The sequence below is a fragment of the Anomaloglossus baeobatrachus genome, chromosome 3 (genome assembly GCF_048569485.1).
Source record: "Anomaloglossus baeobatrachus isolate aAnoBae1 chromosome 3, aAnoBae1.hap1, whole genome shotgun sequence".
NCBI lineage: Eukaryota > Metazoa > Chordata > Amphibia > Anura > Aromobatidae > Anomaloglossus > Anomaloglossus baeobatrachus.
The window spans coordinates 504113280-504140960 of record NC_134355.1 but is presented as its reverse complement, the minus strand read 5'-3'; the positions used below and the strand labels follow the sequence as shown (position 1 = coordinate 504140960).

Genomic DNA, 27681 nt, shown 5'->3' with positions numbered 1-27681 from the left:
AGCGTTTTGGACGCAGCGAAAACACGCTACATCCAAAACGATGCAAACACTGATCGTGGGCACACACCTTAAGTGTTCTGATCTTGTCTTCTGACCTCGGTCCTCTTCCTGACCTCGTCTCTGTCTGCTCCCTGAATCTTATAGGTTACCTCCTGGCTTATGATCCCGGCTTGAACCCTTCTATTCATACTGCTCGTAGCATCTAGCATCACAGTTATATGGTCAATTGTGTTGAGAGGTATAGTGCATTTTGTGGCATGTTGTCTGCATTATTATGTTTTAGATGGTGATAAAACCCACTTCTAATATTTTATAGTAGCAAATATATTATATCATGTTGAAACTACTACAGATTGGGAAGTGAGCAGCATACACTGGAGTTACTAAAACATGATGTATTTCAACAGTCAAAAGATATTAAACTTTGAAAACAAGAGATTGAACACTGTTAGCCCTATACGATAAAGCACATCTGCTGTAGTATGATTCATGTTCTAGTTTAATTATCTTACTCAATTCCCTAAATGCACAAGGGTGTATGCCACGTCAGCAAGCTGGTTTATCTATCTTGATCTTGGTAACTCATAAAAGAAGTTACTGAACAAAGCTTAGAAAGAACGATAAAAAGTTGCCACCTGGGAATTTTTTCACATTCACCTGATCCATGAAGATTCCCATTTCCAACAAGGCTTGTAAAAAACCCAGGAATTTCACATATTGCTTTTAGCAGTGTTTCAGTGGCCATGTAAATCATAATGTGGCTGGATTCTATTGTAAAGACACATGGACTTCTGCCAATAAAATCAAGCAGACAATATAAAAACCTGCTGAAGAAGCTATTTAAGGCATGAACACAAACAATATACTCCTGACCAGAGCGCTCAGAGTAACGCAGAACATAATGGATCATCTTGATGCATTTTGGGTTATTAATGATTCTTTGTACATCTGTGACTTCATTTAAAGTGTATCCATTGTAGGCATAAAAAGGAGCAGCTGTAACAGCAACGTGGGAGGTGGCAAGTGGTATCGATTATTCTTTTAGCACCAATAAAGCGGGCAAAATTACTAAAATCTGTGTATTAACTCAAAACGGATGAATTTTAACCTACATCGGAGTATTATGTAGTCTTCTAAAAGCAAATGAACTATCATAAAGATAATTTGAAATGTAACTAGAAACTGTATTCACCAGAAATGGAGAAAACAAGAATCAGTGATCAAAAGGGAAAACAGCAGAGCATGCTTTGAAGGAAATCTGTCAGTAGGATCAACCCTCCTAAGCAGTCTATATGGCTATGTAGGTCATAGAAAGTTGACTACAATTATACCTCGATATCAATCTGATGTCTTGTTCCAGAGAAATCCACAATTTTCTTAATATGTAACTGAGATGGTAAGATCTATGGGCTGGTCATAGATCTCTCTAAGAATCCAATTCCTGTGCTAATTTTAAATGAAAGGGGAATCGCCAGAGTTATGGCTGCTTTCCTGATCTCACTGCAGAGCTGTATGTGAGAGCTGTATGTGATTACAACTAATACAGTATAAGGCTATGTGCGCACCTTGCGTATTTGCATGCAGTTACACTGCGATCTGCACTGCAGCGTAACTGCATGCGTCCTGCGTCCCCAGCATAATCTATGAAGATTATGCAGGAGCTGTGCGCACGTGGCGTACTAGAGCACAGCGCTTTGGCTGCTGCCCGAAGCGCGCGTTCTAAGACGTGACATGTCACTCATTCCGTGCGCTCTGCATGCATCCCCCGCTCTATCTATGGGAGGGGCTTCACTCAGAGCACATGGAATCGGCTTTTTTTTTTCTTTCTGCAGCGATTTGAAGCGCACGACTGCTGTTCAAATCGCTGCAGAAATTTCTGCAGGGATGTGCTCACACAACTGAACGTTGTCTCATTACTAACACCTTAGCAGCTGCAGTTGTCTTTTCATAGTGCTTCAGCTAATGTGGGGGTATGGGCAGTATAACAGAAGTGACAATATTGCGAGAGAACAACTGCAAATGTGTTTGTAATGTGTTAAAATTCAACTCTGTTGTACTGCGTTAGTCATAATCACACAGCTCTGCAGCAAACCTGACAGCAGTGTATGAGAGGACAACTGCTGCTGCCAATGTGTTTATAATGAGACAAAGTTCAGTTTTTCTGTACGGTGTTAGTTGTAATCACAGTTATGTCTGCTCTTCTCCCGGAACTTTAAAATCACAGACAACTCTGGAGTGAGATCAGTAGAGGAGACTGTTATTCATTGCATATCACACTGGTAATGATGCACCCTTTTTTTTAGAATAAGCTCATATCAAGGTATTACTTTATTCAACTTTCTAGGACATGTATGCCTGTGTAGATGGCTAAGGAGAGTTAGGCGGGCTTTGCACGTTGTGACATCGCAAGCCGATGTTGCAATGTCGCACGCGATAGCCCCGCCTCTGTCGCAGGTACGATATCTTGTGATAGCTGGCGTAGCGATAATTATCGCTACGCCAGCTTCACATGCCCTCACCTGCCCTGCGACCGTCGCTCTGGCCGGCGACCCGTCTCCTTCCTAAGGGGGCGGGCCGTGCGGCGTCACAGCGACGTCACACGGCAGGCTGCCAATGGCGGCGGAGGGGCGGAGATGAGCAGGATGTAAACATCCCGCCCACCTCCTTCCTTCCGTATAGCCGCTGGCGGCAGGTAAGGAGATGTTCCTCGCTCCTGCGGCTTCACACACAGCGATGTGTGCTGCCGCAGGAACGAGGAACAGCATCGTACCTGTCTCTGCACCGGCATTATGGAAATGTCGGAGCCTGCACCGATGATACGATAACGACGCTTTTGCGCTCGTTCATCGTATCATCTAGGATTTAAACACTACGACATCGCAAGTGACGCCGGATGTGCGTCACTTTCGATTTGACCCCACCGACATCGCACCTGCGATGTCGTAGTGTGCAAAGCCGCCCTTAATTCTACTGACAGATTCCCTCGAAAGAAAAGTGTACGGACACCTTTATTCAGATTAAACTGGACCGACCACTAGCCATAAATATGTAAGCTTTACCTACCTACAGAAAATGCCATTATCAGTTGTGTCAATTTAAAGATGACCTGACACTTGTCATAAATATGTAAATACCACTGTTCTCCTGATTCTGACATTTTTATTTTGTTCTTGTGCCTCTCTTTACCTGAGATATGGCCCCTCTTCTCTATGCATAAATCTAGTCTTTTTTAGTCAACTGGGAAGAATAAGAAAAAAATAAAAATAAATAAATAAAACCTCTCATAGAAGTGTCAAGGGCCTGCCCACTTGGCTATAAAATTTAAAAAAAATAAATAAATCCGTAAAGGGAAGAGAATGTCATATATTTCAAGAACAAAACACAAACAAGGCGAGATTTCGGGGAACAGTCACATAACTGATAAGTAGCCGGAGGTATATTTGGAGTTACAGAAAATGGCCTTAGATGAGCTACTTGAATATATGTAAGTTTGACAATGGTCTCACAATATCTAGAAAGAAAGACTGTGCAGAAGCTTAATCTTAGACCCTGTGCGCACACTGCGTTTTTACCCACTTTTTTTGTGTTTTTGCTGCAGAAATTTCTTGAAAAAATGGTTGTAACCTTTCTGCAGACATTCCCCAGCAAAACCTATGGGTAAAAAAATAGCTGTGTGCACACTGCGTTTTTTTTTCTCAAGAAAATTAGATTTTCTTGAGAAAAAGAATGAGCATGTCACTTCTTTTCTGTATGTCGCTGCGTTATTAACTCCATTGACTGTAATGTAATCATGAAATACCGCAGGGAATAACGCAGGCAGAAAATTATGTGCGTTTCATTGAGTTTTCCTGCGTTATTTCGCGTTTTTCGGGACATAATGTTCATCACCACCCTGCATTTTGCAATTAAGTGATGTCATTATGACAGGAAGAGGAAGTTGAGCAGAGAGTAAACACACACAGATCACACTCACACACAGACACAGACATATAGAATGCACATAGAAATCAAACGTACATATTAAAAACAAAAAAAACAAAACGTGGGCTTCGCTGTATTTTTACCGTCCATCCAAAGTAAACACACAGCGGTGGCCCGGTATTCTCAGGCTGGAGAGGGCGAGGGCCATGGTTAATGCCCCACCGCCTCCCGTAGACAAGAATATACGCCGCTGCCCCGAGAATGTAGCATCCATTATGCAACAGATATGGCGTGTTCCTGGCTCTTCCCGATTGCCGTGATGCGGTGGAAATCGGGGTAATAAGTTAATGGTAGCACATCGCTGCCACTAAGTCCTAGCTTAATCACGGCAGCGTCTATGAGATAGCTTCCATGATTAACCTGTAAGTAAAGTGAACAAACACACACACCAAAAAATCCTTTATTTTAAATAAAATAACAAAAAATCCCCGTTTCACCACTTTATTAACTCCCCCAAACACACAGCTCCAGCTCCCCACAGGTCCCACGATGCTTGCATCTAGCCACATCTGACACATACTCAATGCAGCCTCGTTCAGTGAGCGATGCTGCAGGGGTAACTACAGGTCACTTCTCACGGTCGGAAATGTGAACACATTACCGCTCACGAGTTGCTGTTAAAGCATTAAAAAACGCAAAGAAACTGACTTCTTGTCTATACAGAAGACGCTGTATGTAGTCAGTGCATGGGTCATGCAGTACAGCTGGGAAACAAGTGTCGGTAAGAGAAATAACTACATTACGGTTTACTGGATGTTGAGTACCACCGATCCAAAAGAAAATATTTACCTGGGGTGCAACGTTATTGGCAAAAAAAAGACAATAGGGAAAAAAGAAACGGCACTGACAGGAGACACAACTCAGAGTAAGAGCTAGAGATACAATTGTCTTAAGGCACATCGATGTATACTTAAAATAAACATCATACCATATGTGCCAATAATGTACAGTGCAGCATTCAATCTCACTGAGGCAGATTTATTAATCCTGTCTAACATAGAGACAGTGTAAACTTAAAGGGGTTGTCTGTCCTTGTAGTACACTCTGTGTGACTGCAGACTTGTGAATCCTCACAGTGTATGCTGTGGGTACTGGCAGGCTTCTGTGCTGCCGAGAGCAGGCAAGGCTGTGAGCACAAGTATGTGATTTGCATATTTCCAGACACATTCCAACTAGACGTATCCGGCCTTTGCTCAATCTCAAACTAGTGGGCACACGTCTGCCAGTTTCCGGTGCCGAAGAATCCTGATAGCGTGCCCACTGAATGCCGTGAGGATTCATAAGTCTGAAGTCACGAACCTAAAGGCCAGACAAGCCTTTTAAAGGGAATCTTTCACCAGGATTTCGCTACCTGATTTGAGAGCAACATAAATGTATAAACAGAGACCCTTATCCAGCGATCTGTCACTTACTGAGCTGTTTTCTCTGCTGCAGATCTAGCAGTTATACAGAGCTCATGAATATGCCGGACTACCTGGCAGCACACCAAGTAGTCGTCCAATGGTAATCTATTGCTGATTAAACTGTGAGTTTATCAAAAGTACACTAAGCAGCCCAGTAAGTGAAACACCACTAGAATCAGGATCTCTGCCCCTACATTATGCTGCTCTCATATTAGGAAGGAAAAACCTGGTGACAGATTTCCTATAAGACTAGACAGTCTGAAAATGTTCCAAACTTATTACAATGCTTCATCCTGGAAAAATTTGGGGCATCTTTACTTTAGACAAAAAGGGCACATTTAAGAGGAGTTTTTTTTCGAGCTTTGTTTTAGAAGCAGTTAAAAATGTCGAGTTTTCAAGTGAAAAGCTGTTCTAGAAATGCTTCTACTTTGCAAGATTTTTCATATCCTGATAAGGTATTGAAGGGTATCTGTCAGCAGGTTTTTGTTAAGTAATTTGACAGCTGCAAGAGGAAAGAAAAGAGACCCGGATTCCAGCGATGAATCACTTAGTATACTGGCTGCAGCAGTTATAATGATGGTTACAGCTTTCTCTCTTGCAGATTGAGTAGACCTCAGTTGTTGAGCTGTATATTATCTGGCCACACCAAAGATTTCTATGTACATTGGATACCGACAGAGAGCAGCTAACCAGTGCTGGGGGAGTGGTTGAACTTTTCTGCATGTGTCAAGTTGTCCTGTAATGATGATCTGCTGCTGCTACTGTTTGAATTGAAACAGCAAAATACAGCCCAGTAAGTGACCCATCACTGTAATCAGGGTCTCCGCTCCAGAATAAAGTGCTCTCAGCCTATAAGGCTAGGGTCACACAACTGTTTTTCTCTCATCCGAGAAAATCAGTCCAATCATGCTAATTGCACTCTGATCAGAGTTTGATCCAATTTTGTCAGAATTGGAAAAAAAGTTTCTCCACCCTCTCCATATTGTCAGTCTGTGAAAATCAGACCACACTCAGATGTCATCAGAGTGCAGTCCGTTATTTTTTCAGGGATCCATAGAGTTGAATGGGCGAGTGACGTCCAATTCTTAGAGGTAAACCACGCATGCTGCGATCTTGGACAGAATAAAGGGGGCTTTACACGCAACAACATCGCTAACGAGATGTCGTTGGGGGTCACGGAATTCGTGACGCACATCTGGCCTCGTTAGCGACGTTGTTGCGTGTAAAACGCACGAACGACTGCTAACGATCAAAATACTCACCTAATCGTTGATCGTTGACACGTCGTTCTAATCCCAAATATCGTTGCTGTTGCAGGACACAGGTTGTTCGTTGTTCCTGCAGCACCACACATCGCTATGTGTGACACCGCAGGAACGAGGAACAACATCATACCTGCGGCAGCCGGCAATGAGGAAGGAGGTGGGCGGGATGTTACGGCCGCTCATTTACGCCCCTCCGCTTCTATTTGGCGGCCGCTGTGACGCCTCACAAACCGCCCCCTTAGAAAGGAGGCAGTTCGCCGGCCACAGCGACGTCGCTAGGAAGGTAAGTATGTGTGACGGGTGTTAGGGATGTTGTGCGCCACGAGCAGCAATTTGCCCGTGACGCACAACCGACGGGGCGGGTGCTTTCACCAGCGACATCGCTAGCGATGTCCCTGCGTGTAAAGCAGCCTTAACATGGGCACAAATGCGGTCTGTCGATTTTTATAGTTGTATGCACGAGCTCTAAGAGTTTTTGAATTGTGTTAGAGGGTTTTTTCAAGCCTTTTTTGGCAGTGTTTTGACTGTTTGGGGCGTTTTCAGTTAGGATTCACTTCAAAGAAGGGACATTCACTTTTTCTGTTTATACCTGCCCTTTTTCAAAACATTAAGTGGGAAAAAACACTCGAGAGACTGAACATATGAACAGGAAAGTGATTTTACAATGAAAATGAATAGTCTTTCAAGTATTTTTTGGGTTTTTTTCATGCTTTTTGAAAATACACACCAGCTTATAAAAAAGAAGACAAAATTAAAACACAACTCTGTGTTCACATACACTACGGCCTTTGCAGACAGGTTCTCTCCAAAACCTGTACCTAGAAAACACTGAAAAGAATGAAAGCTATGAATTTCTATGTGAAGACTGTTCACATGTTCAGTTTTTTTGAGCGTCTTATAACGTCTTTACGTTTCCAAAAAGTCAAGCAGTTAAAAGAACTGAGCCGACCATTCTTCATGTGTCTTCAGCTGTCTATATTTTACAATATAAAGCAATGGGTTGGCTAAAAAAAAACAAAACGCAGGCAGACAAAAATAACGAATAAACGCTCAGGAAGCGACCCCAAAAAATTATATAAAAAAAAAAAAGATGCTTAAAGACAACCCCCTCCCCAAAGTTTCTTGAAGTGTTTTCCTCTTGGAAATCCTAGTGGGTTTTGCACACCTGTAAAAAATCAAAACATGTGCAAAAACATTTCCAAAAATTGGTTGGCTTAGTTTACACCAATACATAAAATAAGTATTGGTGTAAACTAAGCCAACCAATTTTCAAAAAGTTTTTGCGCGTCATTTTTTTTTTCTTTCAATGTTGTGTCGGATATTGTCGCATTAGACCAAATCCGTTTTGTATGAAGCTACATTCAGTTCACAATTCAGTGGCATAAATAAAGTGCGGTGCTAGATATGTAACACAGAAATCTCCCCAATCTGTGTATCCACCAGGAGCTGGAGCGGCACGGTTAACAGCCATAACAGCCAGTAGCTACTGAGCTCTAGGAATCCCACATACTTGTGACGTTTCTCCCAAGGCCTTTGTTTTTGTTTTCTTTTCGAGCACACTAGGAGAGGGAACATGTATGTAATTGAATTAAGTTGTTTAATGAGGGACATATGCAGGTGAGGGGTTAAAGACATGAACTGTTTTGTGATGAATCCTCAGGGAGCAGTTTGCTGATTCAGCTCCATTACATCAGGTACTTTACAAATGTCTGTGTTGACCAAAAACCTTGGTCTGGTTCTCTTCACGTAGTAATCGCTGCAGTGGCATGTGACTCATACCTACTCAGCCCCCAGTCCTCGGGCCACTCCTAGAAGTCCTACACGGGTGCGTTTAGCCACTGTTTACATTGGTGTCAGGAGGAGAAAGACAGGCATGAAGGAGACAGATTTTGGAGGTTACCTTTGTAAACTTGTATTGCTGGCGGTTTAGAAATTGAGCAGCTGGCTTTAGTTAAATATCTTTCTGCCTGTTGGCGTTGCTGGAGCATATATCACCCAGTAATAAGTTTGCCTTTTTAGTGCTGACACAAAGATTTTACACTTGGTTTTCTAGAGTGCTTTCAGATATTGGTTGTCAATGCTTCAATGATCACAGGATCGAGTCAGGAGGAGAAAATCTCCATAACGCAACGTATTCCTCCACCTACTAGAGAGTAAAAACATTGCTGAACATTACGTTACCGGCCAATGGAAACCATAACCAACAAGGAACTGAGGGCTGGATTCTAAACACACCGAAATTGAAGGTATAATATTGAAATTAATTTTGGTCACAAACCCCTCATGGAGTCCTAGGGACACAGTGAGTGACAGCTCAGCCGCCCCATAGTATCAGGCGCATAGTGGGCAGTCAGTATTGTAAGTGACAGCCCAGTTGTCAATGTGACCAGGTCTGCTGGATTTCCTCCAGGTGTTGCCCATTCAGGATGCTAACCTAGTTAGTTAGCTGACTGACTGGTCAGTCCATTTCCAGCCGTACCTTTGCTTGGTGGTGTGTGTACTTAGTGTTTAGTATTCTGCTATTCTGATCTTTGTTGCCTGACCTCGGACTTCACCTTTTGACTATTCATTTGTATTGCTCCTTTGCGTTTGACATATTCTGACCTTTGTTGCCTGACTTTGACTTCTGACTATTCTTTTGCATTACCCTTTTGCCTTTGATGTGCACTCCTAGTACTTGAATTCATGACTCTCTCGTCCCACAACTTAGTGGGGAAAAGAAGTATTACACAACCGATTTTGCAAGTTTTCCCACCTGCAAAGAATAGAGAGGTCTGTAATTTTTATCGTAGGTACACTTAAACTTTGACAGACAGGATAAATAAAAATCCAGAAAATCACACTGTATGATTCTAACGTAACTAATTGGCATTTTATTGCATGAAATAAATATCTGATACAATAGAAGAACAGAACTAAATATTTGGTACAGAAACCTTTGTTTACAATTACAGGAGGTTCGACGTTTCCTGTAGTTCTTGACCAAGTTTGCACACACTGCAGCAGGGATTTTGGCCCACTCCTCCATACAGATCTTCTTCAGATCTTTCAGGTATTGGGGCTGTCGCTGGACAATATTGAGTTTCAGCTCCCTCTAAAGATTTTCAATAGGGTTCAGGTCTGGAGACTGGCTAGGCCACTCCAGGACCTTGAAATGCTTCTTATGGAGACACTCCTTAGTTGTCCTGGCTGTGTGTTTCAGGTCATTGTCATGCTGGAAGACCCAGCTATGACCCATCTTCAATGCTCTGAGGGAAGAAGGTTGTTGGCCAAAATCTCACGATACATGACCCCATCCATCCTCCCTTTAATAGGGTGTTGTCACACTGTCCCCTTTGCAGAAAAGCCACCCCTAAAAGTATGATGTTTCCACCTCCATGATTCACGGTTGGGACGGTGTTCTTTGGGTTGTTCTCTTCCTTCTTCCTCCAATAAACATGGTGAGTGGAGTTGATGCCAAAACCTTTATTTTGGTCTCATCTGACCACATGACTTTCTTCCATGCCTTTTCTGGATCATCCAGATGGTAATTGGTGTACTTCAAATAAGCCTGGATCATGTACTAGAGCAGGGGGATGTTGTGTGCCATGCAGGATTTTAAGCCATGGACTATGTAGTGTGTTGCTAATGGAAATCTTTGAGATAGTGGTCTTAGACCTCTTCAGGTCATTGACCAGGTCCCCCATGTAGTTCTGGGCTGATTCCTGAACTTTCTCAGAATCATGCTTACCCCACAAGGCGAGATCTTACATGGAGCACCGGACCGAGTAAGATTGACAGTCATTTTCAGTTTCTTCCATTTTCTAATAATTGTGCCAACAGTTGTTGCGGTCTCACCATGTTGTTTGCCTATTGTCCTGTAGTCCATCCCAGCCTTGTACAGGTCTACCATTTTGTCCCTGGTGTCCTTAGACAACTCTTTGGTCTTAGCCATGGTGGAGAGGTTGGAGTGTGATTGATTGTAACATATGTGTCTTTTGTACAGGTAACAAGTTCAAACAGGTGAAATTAATACACTTAATAAATGTAGAGTAGGAGGGCTTCTTAGAGAAATAATAGCAGGTATCTGAGAGCGAGAATTCTTCCGCGTTGGTAAGTGATCAAATACTTATTTCATGCAATAAAATGTAAATTAATTAATTATTTAAAAATCAAACAATGCGATTTTCTGGATTCTTCTTTTGATTCTGTTTGTCACATTTGAAGTACCGTATTTTTCGCTTTATAAGACGCACTTTTGTTCCCTCAAATTTTGGGGGAAAGTAGGGGGTGCGTCTTATAAGCCGAATATACGGGGGGGAGGGGTGTATATATTTATATTTATATATATATATATATATATATATATATATATATATATATATATATATATATTATGCTGCGGGCGGCAGCGTTAGATCTCCTGCTCCCACTCATATAATATGCACAGCCGCTGTCCATCACCGTGGAGGAGCGGTGCATATTATATGAGCCTGCGTCCCACTGTGATGGCACATGCCCCCCCTGTGTTAGATATGGCCCCCATGCTGCTGCGCATCCTAAAATAAAAAAACTTTACTTACCTCATCCAGCGTTTCTCCCCGGTGTCCCTGCTTCCACTGTGATCAGGCACGCAGAGATGAAGTCACTCTGCTGTGCCGATCACATGACCGGCACCAAGAACCAGGGAGTGGAGGAATAGAAGCACGGAGGGAGACAGGAGGGAGATCAGCGCTGGAGGAGGTAAGGAAAGAGTGTTTTATTTTACGATGGGCAGCAGCATGGGGGCGATATCTAACACAGGGGAACGTGTGCAATCCATAGGGGGCCATAGGCAGCACAGGGGAACATATGCAATCCATAATGGGCCATAGGCAGCACAGGGGACTATGTGCATTCCATAGGGGGCCATAGGCAGCACAGGGGAACGTGTGCAATCCATAGGGGGCCATAGGCAGCACAGGGGAACATGTGCAATCCATAGGGGGCCATAGGCAGCACAGGGGAACGTGTGCACTCCATAGGGGGCCATAGGCAGCACAGGGGAACATGTGCAATCCATAGGGGGCCATAGGCATCACAGGGGAACGTGTGCAATCCATAGGGGGTCATAGGCAGCACAGGAGAACGTGTGCAATCCATAGGGGGCCATAGGCAGCACAGGGGAACATGTGCAATCCATAGGGGGCCATAGGCCGCACAGGGGAACGTGTGCAATCCATAGGGGGTCATAGGCAGCACAGGAGAACGTGTGCAATCCATAGGGGGCCATAGGCAGCACAGAGGGACGTGTGCAATCCATAGGGGGCCATAGGCAGCACAGGGGAACGTGTGCCAGCACAAGGGGGCTATATTCAATATAAAGGGGCCATATCCAGATTAAGGGGGCTAATTTTAGGATGGGGGCTATGAGGGACATATACCCTATATGATTTGTTAGACGGACACTGGCATTATAAGATGGACCCCATTTAACATTAAAAAAAAATTCTCTTTTCCTTCACCAAATTTGGGGGTGCGTCTTATAAACAGGTGCATCTTATAAAGCAAAAAATACGGTATATCTATGATAAAATAATTACAGACCTCTCCATTCTTTGTAGGAGGGGATACTTTCAAAATCATAAGAGTATCAAATTATATTTTGCCCACTGTATCAGCGAGAAGTGACTCAGAAATCAGAATCACAATTTTATCTCGCAACCTCATAATGTAACTCAGTATTGTATGTGGCCTCACGCTCCTGCATGCAGTCCTGACAATGTCTAGGTAGTCTGCTTATTAAATGGACGGGAAATGGTGTCCAAGAGTCTCTCCTCCCAGACCAGGATCATTGAATAAGTGAGCCCATAGACAATCTGTAGCATCACACGGTGGTGTCAGAAGAGCGGATACATAAAGACTAACAAGCTCTTAATTAGATTCAGGTCTGGGGAACGTCCGGACCAGTCAATAACATCCATGCATTTGTCATGCAGGAACTGCCTACAGTTGTGTCAAAAGTTTTGAAACTTACACAAATTTTGGCTTTCACAAAGTCTTCCACTTCAGTGTTTTTAGATCTTTTAGTCAGATTATAGTGTACTTTAGTCACCATAGAAAGAATTTATGTTTTTAAACTTATATTGACAAATATTACATTTTTGGAAAGACTCAATATTTACATTGTTGTCCCTTATTTTTCAAGACTTCTACAATTCGCCCTGACATACTGGATATCAGCTTCTGCGCCAAATCTTGAGTGATGTCAACACATTCTTGTGTATCACAAGTGCTTGAGTTTATCACAACTTCTGTGTTCTTGCTTGTCCTCCCACTTTTTGAGTATTGACCACATGTTCACAATGAGATTGAGATCTGGGGAGTTTCCCATGGTCCCATAAGTTCAATGTTTTGTTCACAAAATTATTTATTACTTTTGCTTAGTGACATGGTCTCTATGATACTAGATAAAGCATTGTTCTCCCAATGATCCAGGAGCAATTTAGTGATGAATTTGCTCTTGAAGGATGATTAGATACAATTCTTTATTCTTGGCAATGATATTAGGCAAAATTGTTAGTGAGCTCTCCACTTTCCTGGATGAAAACTAACCCCACACGAGTGGTCTCAGGATGTTTTACTGTTTGCATGACACAAGACTCATGGTGGTGCTGATCTTTTATTCTCCATACAATTATTCTTCCAGATGTCCCAAACATCTGAAGGGGGCTTCATCAGATTAAATAACTTTGCAGTTACTATAAAGATTGGACAGTAGATGACTGGGGGAATTGTATTTTTTAAATAAACAAACCTTCAGATTACTTTTGGTCATCTGTAAAAATTATTGTCCTGAGAAGAAAAGGTGAGCGCTACAACGAGCCCTCAATCCCATTGAGCACCTTTGGTCAATTCTTAAAAATCGAAATTTTCATAAGTATATTTTTAAAATATTTAGAAAACCATCTGTCATTTCTTTTACACTTCACAAATACTCGTACATGCTTAGTTTCTGAATATCACATAAAATCCCATGAAATACATTTAAGCTTTTAGCTGTAAAGTGAAAAAATGTGGAAAGGTTCATAGAGTATGAATACTTTTTCAAAGCACTGTAGTAGAGCTAGACAGTAGTGCAGTATATGTAGCAGAGGTAGAGAGTAGTGCAGTGCATGTAGTAGAGCTAGACAGTAGTGCAGTATATGTAGTAGCGGTAGAGAGTAGTGCAGTGCATGTCGTAGCAGTAGACAGTAGCGCAGTACATGTCGTAGCGGTAGATCGTAGTGCAGTGCATGTAGTAGCGGTAGACAGTAGTGCAGTACATATAGTAGCGGTAGACTGTAGTACAATGCATGTCGTAGCGGTAGACAGTAGTGCAGTGCATGTCGTAGTGGTAGACAGTAGGGAAGTGCATGTAATAGCGGTAGACAGTAGTGCAGTGCGTGTAGTAGCGGTAGACAGTAGTGCAGTGCGTGTAGTAGCAGTAGACAGTAGTGCAGTGCATGTAGTAGCGGTAGACAGTAGTGCAGGGCATGTAGTAGTGGTTGACAGTAGTGAAGTACATGTCGTAGCGCTAGACAGTAGTGCAGTGCATGTAGTGGCGGTAGACAGTAGTGCAGTGCATGTAGTGGCAGTAGACAGTAGTGCAGTGCATGTTGTAGCGCTAGACAGAAGTTCAGTGCATGTCGTAGAGCTAGACAGTAGTGCAGTGCATGTAGTGGCGGTAGACAGTAGTGCAGTGCATGTCGTAGCGCTAGACAGTAGTGCAGTGCATGTAGTGGCGGTAGACAGAAGTGCAGTGCATGAAGTCATGGTAGACAGTAGTGTAATGCATGTAGTAGTGGCAGACAGTAGTGCAGTACATGAAATAGCAGAAAGGAAAAAATCCAGCATCCAGTTCTGGCAAATCCATAAACAAATTCTTTATTTATCAAAAATTAAAAAGATAGACATCCTTCCATAATATTAAAACCGCCTCATGGCAAAATAATGGTAATACGGTACGCGTTTCGGAGGGTTCACTCCTTACTCTAAGTAGTGCAGTGCATGTAGTAGTGGTAGACTGTAGTGCAATACAGTACATGTGGTAGAGTCACACATTGGTGTAGTACCGGCAGGGAGCAGCATAATACCTGTAGTACTGCACTGCCATGGATGGAGGCGCTACAAGACAGTCAATCACATGTAGTGCAGGTCAGCACTGGTGTTGGCATTGTAAGGTGAATGAGGTTTCTTCTTACTTTCAGCCTATTATAACCTGAAGCAAATTTACTTAATTGAATTAATTGTACTAAAAATTATTATTTTACTAAAAATACACCAGATGACCTGGCCTCCACAGTCACCAGACCTGAACCCAATCGAGACCGCAGAGTGAAGGCAAAAGGGCCAACAAGTGCTAAGCATCTCTGGGAACTCCTTCAAGACTGTTGGAAGACCATTTCCGGTGACTGCCTCTTGAAGCTCATCAAGAGAACACCAAGAGTGTGCAATGCAGCAATCAAAGCTAAAGGTGGCTACTTTGAAGAACCTAGAATATAAGACATATTTTCAGTTGTTTCACACTTTTTTGTTGAGTATTTCATTCCACATGTGTTAATTCATAGTTTTGATGCTTTCAATGTGAATCTACAATTTTCAGTCATGAAAATAAAGAAAAGTCTTTGAATGAGAAGGAGTGTCCAAACTTTTGAGCTTTATTGTACATCTGAGTTTTTATAGTGGTGGTATTACATCAATGCCTATAGGAAGTTGACAGCAAAAAAAACACATTGCTAATCATTAAACACTGTTTAATAGCCTAGCAGCACGCCACCGTTATTATATAGCAATATAAATAAACACTGTGGATACGATGTATTGTTACCGGACTTTCATGTATATTATCAAGCTTCTCACCAGAGCCAGTATCCTGATATTTTGAGAAAACAATCTACAAACCCCAGGATAGAAGAGTAAATAAGATCTTGCAGATGATACCTCTGTCATGTTACAAAGTCATCATCTTTTCCACAAAATAAGCTTTATTATGTCATTGGAAAAGAGCTATAAAGTCAATACTTGACATTAACGAGACCAAAAATATGATACGTTGCAGACAAAGATCATTCCATTCAGTATATGTGCAAATAAAACGAGCTTATCAACTGTAGATACAGTTACCTCTCAAGATTAATCAAGAGGTGCACAGGCTGTGGGGGTCAGGACCCCGAGTGTGGTCCCCTGGTTATTGCATATGGAATAGTTTCGATTGCAGCAGCCACTTTGGGAGTTAGTCGGGGAACAATTACACATTGAGACATGAAGTAATAGAACAATAGACCAAGAGATGCTGAGCCCCATCCAAAAAAGCTTGGGGGGCCCTGGTCTGTAAAGATAAGATTTCCATTAAGACTACAGGGGCTGAGCAGCGGATACTTTAATAAAATAGTGCAGAATGCAAAATTTAGGCTGTGAGAAATTGAATTATCAGCAGTTTTGTCAGCACAGAGGCTGCTTTACGACAGGCTATAATCCACTGTATCAGGGACAACACACGGAAAAACATACTGACCTGCCCAATGGACCATCACACATGTGTGTTAGGCTACTTTCACACTTGCGTTCAGCGCAGTCCGTCACTATGGAGAATAGCGCAGTCCGTTAACGCACTGCACTATTCTCCATAGACTTGTATGGACGACGCACTGTAACGCAAGTGTCAGCATTGCATCCGCTAGACGACGCAGCGTCGTTATTTTGGGGCTGCGTCGGGCGGAAGGAACGCAGCATGTAACTTTTTTTGAGTGGCGGAAACCTTTATTTTTTACTGCGCATTCCCGTTTTTAAATCACAGAAACTTTATTTTGTTTCTCGGTGGCCGAACGTTCAGCTGATCGCCCGGCCGCCGGCATGTGAGAACGTTCAGCTGATCGCCTGGCCGCCGGCATGTGAGAGCGCTCAGCTGATCGCCCGGCCGCCGGCATGTGAGAACGTTCAGCTGATCGCCTGGCCGCCGGCATGTGAGAGCGCTCAGCTGAGCGCCCGGCCGCCGGCATGTGAGAGCGCTCAGCTGAGCGCCCGGCAGCCGGCATGTGAGAGCGCTCAGCTGAGCGCCCGGCAGCCGGCATGTGAGAGCTCTCAGCTGAGCGCCCGGCCGCCAGCATGTGAGAGCGGTCAGCTGAGCGCCCGGCCGCCAGCATGTGAGAGCGCTCAGCTGAGCGCCCGGCCGCCAGCATGTGAGAGCGCTCAGCTGAGCGCCCGGCAGCCAGGCGATCAGCTGATCGTTCACAATAGCCTGCAGCCGGTAAAACTGTAAAGAAGAAAAAAAAAATAAATAAAAAAAAAAAAGCTTTCCGTTGTTTTGTACGATCTGTTGCATCCGTTGTGCCATTATATGCAACGCATCCGTCACACAAGGCAATGCAACGGATGCCGTTCAACGCAAGTGTGAAACTAGCCTTACATGCACGGACATGTGAAAGAGGCCTTACTAAAGCAGACCTGCCCTACTGTGAACTCCAGCCCACAAAGAGTGCAATTAAAGGAGTTGTTTGGTGAAAACAAATTATCACCAATCCACTGGATAAGTGATGACTTACCCGATTGGGGGGGTCTGACCGCTGGGATCCGCACTGATCAGCGGAACGGTAACTATTACCTTCATTAAAATGAAGCAGCAGTGCAATTGCTCGACCGCAGCTCCATTCATAGTTTAAGAGGCTGCCGAGCGTTGCGCTCACATTCTTCCGGCAGCCCTAAAGAGAATGAATGGAGTGGTTGATCCATTTTCAAATTGGGATAAAACTTTATCAATGAGGATAAAAAATGTGCCTTATCTGCAGGATCAGAGGTCAGACACAGGCGGGTCTGCAGGTTATCACTAGTGATGAGTGAGCACTACCATGCTTGGGTGCTCAGTACTCATAACAAGCAATAAGGGCTGCTTTGCACGTTGTAACATCGCACGTGCGATGTCGGTAGGGTCAAATCGAAAGTGACGCACATCCGGCGTCACTTTCGACATTGTAGAGTGTAAATCCTAGATGATACGATTAACGAGCGCAAAAGCGTAGTTGTCGTATCATCGGTGCAGGCTCCAACTTTTTCATAATTACGTTGCCGCGACAGGTACGAAGTTGTTCCTCGTTCCTGCGGCAGCATACATCGCTGTGTATGAAGCCGCAGGAGCGAGGAACATCTCCTACCTGCCGCCGGCGGCTATACGGAAGGAAGGAGGTGAGCGGGATGTTTACATCCTGCTCATCTCCGCCTCTCCGTCGCTATTAGCCGCTTGCCGTGTTACGTCGCTATGACGCCGCACGACCCGCCCCCTTAGGAAGGAGGCGGGTCGCCGGCCAGAGCGACGGTCGCAGGGCAGGTGAGTGCATGTGAAGCTGGCGTAGCGATAATTTTCGCTACGCCAGCTATCACAAGATATCGTACCTGCAACGGGGGCGGGGACTATCGTGTGCGACATCGCAGCATCGGCTTGCGATGTCGCAACGTGCAAAGCCTGCCTTAGTGTTCGGATGGGTGCAACTCAAGTATAATGGAAGTCAATGGGGGACTCTAGCATTTTCTGGGAAATCAAGTGGAAAAATGCTCAAGTTCCCCATTGACTTCCATTATACTCGGTACATGAGTTTAGCTCATCCGAGCATCCAACTACTTGTCATGAGTACACAGCACCAGGCATGGCAGTGCTCGGTCATCACTAGCTATCACCCTTTGTGAGGACAGGTGATGTTCAGTGAAAACAAGCTAATGCCTTGAAATAAACTTTTCTATGAATACTACTGTTCTAGAAATGGATGCTTTGCAAAAGAAAGATAAAGAGTTGCTGAGTCAATGTGAGAAAATACCATATAGTTAAAGTGTTATTCCCAATATAACTCGTTGATTTCTGGGCATCCTCAGTGAGTCAAGAAACAGGATACTGGAACCTGGAAACCGTCTAGAACGGAGCAAAGTATAATGTAGGGACAGAGACCCCGATTCCAGCGATGTGTCCCTTACTGAGCTGTTTGCTGTTATTTTGATAAAATCAATGTTTTCTCTGCTGCAGATCTAGCAGTTATACAAAGCTCATCAATATGCTGGACTACCGGGCAGCACGCCAGGTAGTCTCTAATGATAATCTACTGCTGATTAATCAGTTATTTTATCAAAACTACACTAAGCAGCCCAGTAAGTGAAACATCACTGGAATCAGCATCTCTGCCCCTACGTTTTGCTTCTCTCAGATTACGTTTAAAAACCCAGTGACAGATTTCCTATAATGCTTTATTAAACCCCAACTTTATGTCCATTTTAGGGGAAAATATCTATTATCAATAAAAAAACAAAATATTTCATTTTAGTTCAGGTTTATTGTATTTTGTCTACTGTTAAAGGGAACCTGTCATGTGCAGTATGTACTCAAAACCACAAGCAGTTCTGGGTGTATATTTCTAATACCTGCCTAATCGTCCCTGTATTTAGTAGCATAGATAAAGAGATCTTTAGAAAAAGTATTTCTAAAGATCCTTTATGATATGCTAATGAGCGCAGGGACATTATATCCCCCGACTAGTCTGCCATCTTAGCATGTTATCACGCTCACGGGTCCATTAAATGCCCATTGCCCAACGTCATCATCAGCAGTGCTGTGCGTACCTGTGTCCGTTATCACCGCTTCAGAATGCCGAGTTTTAGGTTGAGTGCGCATGATCAGAAGTCCCGACACTTCCGATCACGTTTTGTATAGCTCTCTGAAGCAGGGACGCATATGCCCGGCTTCATAGTGCACATGACCGGAAGTGCGGGGACTTCTGATCATGCGCACTGACCCTATATTCTGCAGGTATACGTGTCACCACTGATAACACTGGGCAATGGGCATTGAATAGCATGTTAGCATACCTCAGTGGGCGTGCTAACATGCTAAGACGGTGGACTAGCATATCATAAAGGATCTTTAGAAATACTTCTTCTAAAGATCTCTTTATGTATGCTACTAGATACAGGGACGGTTAGGCAAGGATTAGCAATATGCACTAGAACTGCTCGTGGTTCTGGGTACATATTGCACCTGACATGTTCCCTTTAAATCTTTTCTTAAATGTACAGGACCCAGGATATAATTGCACTTTAAAAAGGGAAAAAATATATATATATTTTCTTGAAACCTTACAGTGTGCCAGTCTTCTGTTAGCATTAACACCTTTTCTACTGAAAAAAGTAACAGTGAAAAACCAGATGTCAATTTCTACCTGAAATTGGGAAAGACAAAATTTTTGCCACCTTTCCAAAATTGTGGGTAAACAACTTTGTTTCAAGCGTGTGATGATCATTCAAACTCACCTGTGGCAAGTAACAAGTCTGGGCAATATGAGAATCACACCTGAAACCAGATAAAGAGGGGAGACGTTGGCTCAATCTGTGCATTGTGTGTCTGTGTATATGACACTAATGCAAAAAATAACTCGGGCACACAAAAATGTAGAAAAAGAAGATGAGAGTAAGGGTATGTGCGCACTAGACGTTTTTTTCACGCTGCGTTTTTATGTGCGTTTTTGTCTAAAAAAACGCACCCGCGGCTAAAAAACGCGGCAAAAACGCATGCGTTTTTGCCGCGATTTGGTGCGTTTTTTGCTGCGTTTTTGCTCACTGCGTTTTTAATCAGTGCACAATGCCATTAAAGATTGTTGATGAAAAAAAAAAAAAGGTCTGATGTCATTTCCTTCTTCAAAATGTTCATTGTATGCAGGAGAGCAGACAGACAGCTGCAGAACTAGTGTATGCAGGAGAGCAGACAGCAGCTGGAGAACTACAAGGCTCAGCATCCTCCATTCACTAGTGTATGCAGGAGAGCAGACAGCTGCAGAACTAGTGTATGCAGGAGAGCAGACAGCAGCTGCAGAACTACAAGTCTCAGCATCCTCCATTCACTAGTGTATGCAGGAGAGCAGACAGCAGCTGCAGAACTACAAGTCTCAGCATCCTCCATTCACTAGTGTATGCAGGAGAGCAGACAGCAGCTGCAGAACTACAAGTCTCAGCATCCTCCATTCACTAGTGTATTCAGGAGAGCAGACAGCAGCTGCAGAACTACAAGTCTCAGCATCCTCCATTCACTAGTGTATGCAGGAGAGCAGACAGCAGCTGCAGAACTACAAGGCTCAGCATCCTCCATCCAGGACTGTATGCAGTTTTTTGCCCAAAAAGAAAAAAAAAATGACATGGGCTTCGCCATATTTTTGTATGCTAGCCGGGTACAGCAGGCAGGTACGGGCTGCCCCCAACCCCCAGCTGCCTATTTGTACCCGGCTGGGAACCAAAAATATAGAGAAGCCCTTTTTTTTTTAATTATTTCATGAAATAATTAAAAAAAAAAAATGACGCGGGCTTCGCCTAATTTTTGAGTCCAGCCGGGTACAACTAGGCAGCTGGGGATTGGAATCCACAGTGCAGGGTGCCCATGCTTTCTGGGCACCCCCACTGCGAATTGCAGTCCGCAGCCACCCCAGAAAATGGCGCTTTCATAGAAGCGCCATCTTCTGGCGCTGTATCCAACTCTTCCAGCTGCCCTGAAGCCGGGTGGCTAGCCGGGTAATAATGGAGTTAGGGCTAGCTGTATATTATCAGCTGGCCCTAAGCCCGAAATTCATGGTGTCACGCCAATATTAGACATGGCCACCATGAATTTCTAGTAATGATAATAAAAAAAACCACAACACACAGAAAAATATTTTTATTAGAAATAAAACACAACACAATTAGTGACTCCATCTTTATTGAGATAAACCCCCCTCCGCAGTAATCCTGGGTCAGGGTCCCGCGCCGTCCAATCCGGATCCAATATCATCTGATCGGTTTGCTGGAAGGCAAAGCGATCAGATGATGTCAGGTTAAACTACGTGAATCACATCACACATCAGCTGATTGTATAAAAGCCGGTTATACAATCAGCTGATGCATCAGTGCAAAAAAAAAAATAATAATACTCACTTATGTGCTGTGCTGATTACCGGCAGCTCCTGGAGCGATCGATTGGACAGGAGTCTGATCCCGTCCGATCACTGCAGGAGCTGCCGGTAATCAGCTGATGAAGTCCCCTGACGGCAGGATCAGCTGATAGCCGGCCGAGCGCGAAAAAGCCGGCGAGACTACGATCAGCTGATGCGTCAGGTGACTGCATCAGGTGATCCACCGCCAGGTCCTGTAAGCAAGGTCCTGCCCCGGGGAGACTGCACACAGCCAGAGCGGCGGGACCGGGAGGAGATGGGAGCGGGCATGGCACCGGGACCCTGCAGACAGGTGAGTATATATGACATTTTTTTTTTTCTACTGTTCACTTTGGTTTTCGCCGCTGCCTCCACCTCCCGCCCAGACATGGCGCCGCACGGAGCTGACATGCACAGGACGGGAGGTGGAAGCAGCGGTGATGGTACTGGGAGGATTCATGCTTCTGTGTTTACCAACAGAAGGAATCCTCTTCCTGTACACGTCACTGTAGTACCCACCCCTTGCGTTTATAGCTCCGTTTTTAGTCATAGAAACGCGGCTATATGCGTTTTTCATTGCGTTTTTAACATCTCATTGAATTCAATGGGTGAAAAACGCAGTGAAAAACGCAGAAATAATTGACATGCTGCGTTTTTGTGGTCACCACAAAAACGCAGCTAAAAAAAAATGCTGTGTGCGGACAGCACTTATGAAAACCCATTGACATTGCTGGGGAAGCAATGTCACTGCGTTTTCAGCACAAAAACGCGGTAAAAAACGCGGCAAAAACGCCTAGTGCGCACAAGGCCTAAAACTTGAAATTCAATCTGCTTGTCTTTATTGGTGCAAAGGTCAAATTTATAACTGCACAAATCTAGATTTGGCACCTGCCTTTAAAGTGAGCCAGACTTTATCTTTAAACACTGTGTGTATCACACTAAGCACGGAGAACAGAAAGAGGGGAAGAACTGTCTGAAGACTTAAACAAAAAATTGTTCAAAAATATCTACCATATCTACCTACATTTCCAGGAAGAACAATAGAGGAATAGCATAGCGTATATTTCTAAGAAACTATTTAAGAAAAATGATAAGTTAAAAGAGCTACCCGATACACTTGAAATATTTTCTTTTCTTCACTTTTCAATTGTGTGTCTACAGGGATGACTGACTGAGCAGCGGATCTTCGGATTCTACTACTCCTCTTTAGTGGGGAGCATTAGAGGTAAAGTGGCTACCAGACCTCACTGGCATGGCTTATCTTATTACTTCCATGTTGTTTCTTCATTCAAACAGTAGAAAAGGGGTTAACGCCGCGCATCAGCCAGATGAAAGATGTAGATGAAAAAATATCTTTTGTTATTTCATCGGTCTACGCGTTTCGAGGTAGAAACCTCTTCCTCAGGACCAGGACATCAACAAAGCACTTGCTTTGTTGATGTCCTGGTCCTGAGGAAGAGGTTTCTACCTCGAAACGCATAGACCGATAAAATAACAAAAGATATTTATTCATCAACATCTCTACATCTTTCATCTGGCTGATGCGCGTCGTTAACCCCTTTTCTACTCCTGTTTGAATGCTCTTCCACATGGGGCTGCAGCAGACGCCATTATCTTGTTCTTATCAGTGGTTGATGACATTTTTATGATTTGGCAGGGCACAACGGGGGAGCTTGAGCTTTTTATGCAGAATCTCAACCGCAATGATTTTGGTATCAGGTTAACATACAAATATAGCAAAACCCATATAGATTTTCTTGATATCAACATTGCGGTTGATTCATGTAGTATGGTACAAACTGATGTTTTTAGGAAGAGTACCTCAACTAATGCATTTTTACATGCCTCTTCAGCCCATGACCCCTCGACCATCCGTGCTATCCCTACGGGCCAGTTTTTGCGCATGAAGCGCATTTGTTCCACTTCGGAGAAATTTGAGGCACAATCAACTAATTTGCGTCACCGCTTCTTGGAGAGAGGTTATAGTAAACGCAATATTAAACATGGGTATTTAAGAGCTAAAAATACCCCTCGTAATGAGTTATTGCAGTATAAAAAGAAAACCTCTGTACAGGATCCGGTGATCAGATTCATTAGTACTTACAACGCACAGTGGGACATTATGCGTTCTGTCCTTAAACGGCATTGGCCGGTTCTTAGAACGGACCCTATTTTGTCTAGTCTCCTTACCGACTCTCCATCTATGACCTCCAGGAGAGCACCGAATCTACGAGATGTACTGGTCCATAGCCACTACATCCCTCCCATTAGGAATCCCTTTGGTAGTCGGGGACCAAATCATGGTTGCTTTCCATGTGGCCACTGCGTGGCATGCCCCAATGTCCTTCGTTGTGCCACTTTTCACTCCGCCGATGGCGGACGTGTATTTGGGATTAGACATCATATCTCATGTGGCACAACTCATGTGGTTTATTTTGCCACATGTGCATGCTCCCTCATCTACGTCGGTCTCACGTCCCATGAGCTCCGAGTACGGGTGAGGGAGCATGTGAGGGACATTGGGGCAGCCAGGTCAGTGGAAGATGCCTCTCTCCTAAAGACACTGCCACGTCACTTCTTGAACCATCACAATTGTGACCCTAGTTCATTGAAGGTGAGGGGTATCGATGTTATCCATGGCGGCAACAGAGGTGGAAATCTCAAAAAACTTTTGGCTCGCTGTGAAGCGAGGTGGATTGCTGTTCTGGGGACCCTTACCCCAAAAGGTCTTAATGAGAACATTAGTTTCTCATCTTTTTTATGAGTCCCTCTTATGAGTATTTGTTTTTGCTCTGGTTTTCAGTTTTTTTTTTCCCCTTGGGTTTAATATTTTTTTCTTACCACTTTTTCCCTTTTCCCTTCCCTGGATGTTTTTTGATATTATTATCTGTTTTTTATAGTTATTTATTTTTTCTATTATTTCTTTTTTTCAGATGTATTCTACCTTTCTTTTATTCACCATGATGACTTTCTTGTCTTGATCCCCATCATGTCATGGCATCGGCTGTCCCTGAGGGCTTGAAGAAAATGGACATGCAACTATAATATGGCCTTGGACCAATTGCCGCTTTTCTATATGTGCTGTTGTTATTAATAATGTTTTCTGTGGCATTGTAGTCATCTATGTATATTTCCCCCTGCATGTCCTGACTTCTATTACAATACATTGCCTGTGCGCGTGCGTTCATGCTCCTCTCCCCCCGTCCTCCGTCCTCGGCGTCCTGAGGGCCTCTGCGCATGCGCGGGCGTCATGGCTGTTGCCGTGCCGCCCGCGTGTGCGCATTGTGCCCGGACGGCTGGATGCGGTGGATGGGGCGGGGAGGACCTTGCACGCACGCGCCGCTCCAGCAGTGTCTGAGTAATACGTTCAGCTGTTTACTATTATGGCATTTGAAGGAGGATTTAAAGCAGTGCACATCGCATCCTGGGATCACTATTCTTTCTTTCCCTGATGAAGCTGGTGGTTACCTCACTCTTGTGAAACGTACGTAGGTGTTTTCTCTTGGTCCCAGGATCTATGGTTTGCTGATTTACTCTGATGGTTGCCTGTGCCTTGTGAGACCTTTATGATTACTGAATTGTGCACCTTTATTTGGAGGCGCAGGTTATACTAGTAGCACTTTAACCCTGGCATGCACTTTCAGTCTTTGTTTACATTCCTTTATACACAGGCACTTTATATATGTTATTTATTTAAACTTGTGTCCGTCCTTTTTTAACTTTTTACCTGGGCTTTGTGCAATTTATTGTATTTACTGTCCCTGTATTGGCCGGACATATGTATACCCCTGATTGGCTTATAACCATTTTTCCTGGTCCTCTCTTTCACTCTCTTTCTTCACTTCTCTCTAACCCCTTGGGGGTTCTTTAATTGCCACTGTTATCAATAAAATCATTTTTGCAAGCAATATACTCGTGTTTCTCCGGTTTTCACAGTAGGTGAGTGTATATTTCCTTTATACTGTATACCACACTTGTCATCTGGTGTTACCCTATCAGCGCTTCTTATTTTTTAGATTTATCATGTTGTTTCTTCAGAACGATGGAAGGAAACTCCTGAAAAAAGTCCAAAAGAACAGCCCTACAATTATTATTTATTTTGCTGACTTATATGGCGCCATCATATTCCGCAGCGCTTTACAGATGTGATCATCACTGTCCCCATAGGGGCTCACAATCTAAACACCCCCCCCCCTCACTATGTCTTTGGCGAGTGAGAACCCACAATAGTATAATAACTATTTTGTAAAAACGTCTAACATATATTTCTAGAACTCCTAGTGCCCCGCACACACGGATACAGAATCCTTGTTCATAATAGATAAAGAAAATGTAAACTGAAGTCTTCACCAAAATATACAATAAGGATTTAATGACCTGGAGAAAATCGCAAAGGCTGGGGAAAAATAAAAAGAATCTGAAGAGGGATATTGCTGACTGAGAAACGAAGAAAAATAAGTAAGGACTTTAAAAAAATAATAAAAAAGGAAAAATGTATATACAGTCATGGCTGAACATGTTAGCACCACTGAAGTTGTTTAAGAGAATTAAGTATTTCTCCCAGAAAATTATTGTAATTATGCCTGTTGTGTCATACACGTGTTTAATTTTCTTTGTATGTATTAAAGCAACAAAAAAACAAAACAGAAGAAAAACTAAAATTGGACATAATTTCACACAAAAACCTAAAGTTGGGCAAGACAAAATTTTTGCCACCTTTACAAAATTGTGGGTAAACAACTTTGTTTTAAGCATGTGATGATTGTTCAGACTCACCTATGGCCAGTAACAGGTGTGGGCAATATGAAAATCACACCTGAAACCAGATAAAGAGGGGAGAAGTTGGCTCAATCTTTGCATTGTGTGTCTGTGTGTATAACACTAAGCACGGAGAACAGAAAGAGGGGAAGAACTGTCTGAGGACTTGAGAAATAAAATTGTTCAAAAATATCAAACACTCTCAAGGTTACAAGTCCATCTCCAAAGATCATGATGTTCCTTTGTCCACAGTGTGCAAAATAATCAAGAAGTTTACAACCCATTCCTTTGTAGCTAATCTCCCTGCATGTGAAGGGCAGAGAAAAATTGATGAAAGATTGCAACGCAGGATAGTCTGGATGGTGGATAAGCAGCCTAAATCAAGTTCCAAAGAAATTCAAGCTGTCCTGCAGGCTCAAGGTGCATCAGTGTCAGTGTGAACTGTCCATTCTAACATTTGAATGAAATGAAACACTAATGGAGGAGACCCAGGAGGACCCCACTGCTGACACAGAGAAAAGCTAGACTGCAGTTTGTTAAAATGTAAGTAAGCCAATATGCTTCTTTAAAAGAATCTTATGGACAGATGAGGCCAATGAAGAGGTTTTTGGTAAAGCACATCATTCTACTGTTTACCAAAAACGGAATGAGGTTTACACAGAAAACAACACAGTACCTTCAGGCAAATATAATGGAGGTTCAAAGATGTTTTGGGGTTGTTTTGCTGCCGCTGGTACTGGGTGCCTTGACTGGGTGCAAGACATCACGAAATCTGAAGATTACCAAAGGATTTTGGGTCACAATGTAGTGCCCAGTATCAGAAAGCTGAGTTTGTATGCTAGGTCATTAAGCAGGACAATTACCCCAAACATACTTCAACAAGCTCACAGAAATGTTGGGAGAAGAAGTATGAGAGACCTGGAGCGGTTTGCAAAAGAAGAGCGGTCCACAATTCCAAGTGAGAGGTGTAAGGAGCTTGGTGATGGTTTATTGGAAGTGATTGATTTCAGTTATTTATTCTAAAGGTTGTGCAACCAAATATTAAGGTGAGGGTGCAACAGTTTTGGCCAGCCCATTTTTTGAGTTTTGTTTGAAATTAAATCCATTTTGCCTTTTTTATTCATTTTTTTTGTGTTGTTCCAATGCACTCAAGAAATAAACATGTGTATAACAATATATGTGTACTATGTAATGAGAAATACAGAACTTTAATTTCCTAGAACAATTTCAAGGGTGTCAACAATTTGGGCCATGACTGTACATATACAACAACAACACACACACACACACACACACACACACACACACACAGTACAACAGTTGGAAAATAGGAAAGCGAACAATCTT

General features: G+C 43.2%; 1 protein-coding gene and 1 long non-coding RNA gene across 3 annotated transcripts in view; one reads left to right on the top strand and one right to left on the bottom strand.

The window, feature by feature from the left end:
* LOC142296725 (uncharacterized) overlaps window positions 1-24783 on the top strand; it is a 303374-nt gene extending 278591 nt beyond the window's left edge. The window contains exons 2-3 of the long non-coding RNA XR_012751690.1: window positions 22738-22801; window positions 24510-24783. This is a non-coding gene — a long non-coding RNA (uncharacterized LOC142296725). The remainder of the gene's footprint in view (window positions 1-22737; window positions 22802-24509) is intronic.
* The window catches only part of IFT80 (intraflagellar transport 80), a 238569-nt gene that overhangs the window by 119731 nt on the left and 91157 nt on the right, over window positions 1-27681 (bottom strand). The window lies entirely within an intron of this gene.